The sequence below is a fragment of the Mus pahari genome, chromosome 13, assembly GCF_900095145.1.
Source record: "Mus pahari chromosome 13, PAHARI_EIJ_v1.1, whole genome shotgun sequence".
Classification (NCBI taxonomy): domain Eukaryota; kingdom Metazoa; phylum Chordata; class Mammalia; order Rodentia; family Muridae; genus Mus; species Mus pahari.
In genome coordinates, this window is record NC_034602.1 from 1657134 (window position 1) to 1660395 (window position 3262).

Consider the following 3262-nt stretch of genomic DNA (forward strand, 5'->3'; position numbering starts at 1 on the left):
GAGCCTTCCAATTCTGGATTGTAGTTCATTTCAAATATAGTCAAGTGGACAACCAGGAATAGCCACTACAATAAGTATGTGGCATATTCACCAAAATTCTTCTAATGTTATATAAAAAGCTATTGTAGGTTCATGAAAAAACAAAACCCAACCCCATAAATATTCTTGAAACTCTTGTAGATGAGAGGAAAGTGGAGAGGTGAAACTCCAAAGGCAGGGGCCCATGTAAATCATCTGATACACACTGAGGCTGCTGGAGGCCTGGATGCTGGGGCAAGTTGGCCTGTTTGCTACTGTGTGTAGTAGGTCTCAAAGGATCTGGAATTTCACCCTCTCAACACAGAGGTCATCCCTGAGAGACTGCCTTGTTCACAAACAAGAGAATTCCCACTGACCCTCTGCCCTGGACCTGTGACATTCTGGACTAGATCTGTTCTCCCTTGTGGCCAAGTTTAACATGTATACTATGTAATCATTTTTCTTGCTGTCTCAGCTAAAGGAAAAAAGTAGTCAAAAGATATGAAACTTCTCTATTATAAGAAAGGTATATGAAATAAAATTATACAGCATTTAAAAATAGTCTCTTGGCACAGATATATCCGTTTGGGCTGGGGACATAAGGTCAGGTACCCGTACCTGTACGCATCTGACAAGTAGGAACTCTGAGTATGGTGGTACATACCAGGACTCAGATGCAGGGGATCCGGACATTAAAGGTTGTTTTAGCCTGGGCTAGAGAAACTGTCTTTAAAGGAAAAAAATCAGTTTAGTAATTTTTTTCTTGGGGAAATTATTAAAAGTAAATAGATTAATGATCACAAGGACCATATAAGTATGATATTTTTATGGATTTTATAGGTTTTAAAAAATTAAAGTGATTGTATCATATACTGTATATAAGGAGATGATCCATAATGACTGCCATAAAGGAAAAAGAATTTAATGGTCCCAATACTCAAAGGGGAGAAAAACTGAATGGACCTCACTGGGAACACACTCAAAAGGTGAATAACATAATGAGTATTTTGTTACTTTTCTGGGGAGATATGGACAAATGTCTGTACACCCCAAATAGCAAACAGGTAACAGACTAAGGAAATGACTCCACTCAAGTCTTATGAGTGTGTGGCTCACCAAAGCATGCCATCCCTTTACAGTTTATCATCTCATGGAAGCTGCATCATAAAGTCGCACTGTCAGGTAACCTTCTACCTCGTATAGACTCATCATCTCCCAAGATGCACTGCTGGGCTAGAGAGGAAGGGAGTAATCTTCAGCCTAAGGTGTTTGGGGCTATCTATAGTTCCCCTACTAGTCACACACTCCCCATCTCCGTAGTAGGTCCAACATGCTTTTGACTCTCATATAACCTTTGGAGTTTATTCTCAGCAGACCATAGCTCCCAACAACTGGAGAGCTAAGCGTGCCACCAGTTAGCAATTGTGCTGTCCCTGCCAGAGTATTTGGTAAATGCTTTCATTTACAACTTTATTTATTTATTTATTTATTTATTTATTTATTTATGGCTATCCTGGAACACTCTCTGTAGACCAGGCTGGCTTGGAACTCAGAAATCTGCCTGCTTCTCCCCCCAGAGCTCTGGGATTAAAGGCATGTGCCACCACCTCCTGGCTGATTTATGATTTTCTTTTAATCTATTATAAAAAGTTCATGTTGTTGACTACACTTTGGAACATGTTGTTTGGGGTAATTCAATTCACATGTTGGGACATTGTCACTCATATTTGGCTCAGAATAAAGTATCTCAGTTTCTCTGAGATGAGATCTGTGTTTTGTGTCAATATCAGAATCGAATTGAAGACTCACAGCTCGTGTAAGTCAGACTTCAGCACAACAATTGCTGCGAAAATTATCTGTAGAGACAATATTGTTTTTTGCTACATTTATTTATTTATGGTGTGTGTGTGTGTGCGCACACATGCATGCGCGCGTGTGTGTGGTTTGTGGCATTCACACAAAGGCCAGTGATGAGCTGTAGAATCTGTTCTCTCAATGTGAGTTCCGGGGTCTGAATACAGCCCTCAGGCTTCAGTGTTGAACAACTAGCCCTCATGATGCTGTTCTTGGTTGTCAACTTGACTACATCTAGAATTAAGTAAACCACAAAAATGGAGAGCACACCTGTCAGAAGTTTTTCTTAATTTGAAGTGGGAAGATCCACTTCTAATCTAGATCTTTTGTGGTGAGATCTCTTATCTGGGCCACACCTGCTCCAAGCCTATCTATATAAGGACAAGGAAGAAGGAAGCATCACTCTTTGCCTGCTTGCTCTTGCCTTACTAGAATGTCCATTTCTTCACTGGCATTACAGCCTACTCCTTTAGAATTCAAGCACATACTGAAGGCCAGCTTCATGAACTAAACAACTATTAGATTTTTGTACTTCCTATGCATAAGCAACCATTGCTGGACCAGTTGTCCCATAGCCTTTAAGTAATTCTAATAAATCCCCTTTTTATATACATATAGAGATTTATCACCTAAGTTCTGTTACTCCAGAAAACCCTGACTAGTACAGTCCTATACTCTTTCAATAGACATTTCAAATAAGAATATTACAAGAGTAGTAAATCATGTGTTAGGCTATAACTGTAATAACCTTAGAGCTTAACCCTACTTCTTTTGAAGCTATAAACCTGTAACTTTCTGAGAAACAAAATTATGAACCTTGTTCATAGTCAAACTATAGAAATAAAGAAGTCAAAAATTTAAAAAAGAAATCCCCCTATAACATTCAGACTCTGACTGTTTGAAGCCTGACCCAGGGCCTTGTGATACCATCTACCAGCAGAGAGCCTAACTCCTTGGAGGCATCATCCCAGCACCTAGCCTCAAGCAGGAGGTGAGGATGAATGGAAGATGCCCACTGTTTATACATCATCCCAGCGGCTAGCCTCAAGCAGGAGGTGAGGATGAACGGAAGATGCCTACTATTATACATCATCCTAGCAGTTAGCCTCAAACAGGAGGTGAGGATGAACGGAAGATGCCTACTATTATACATCATCCCAGCAGCTAGCCTCAANCAGGAGGTGAGGATGAACAGAAGATGCCTACTATTATACATCATCCCAGCAGCTAGCCTCAAGCAGGAGGTGAGGATGAACGGAAGATGCCCACTGTTCATACAGATGATCCTACACAAGTTGGCACATGAGATCACACCAATTAACTTCCTTTAACTATTAAAAAAGTATTCTCCTTCCCTCCTAGGAGGGTAATTTTCTCTCTCTGAGAACTC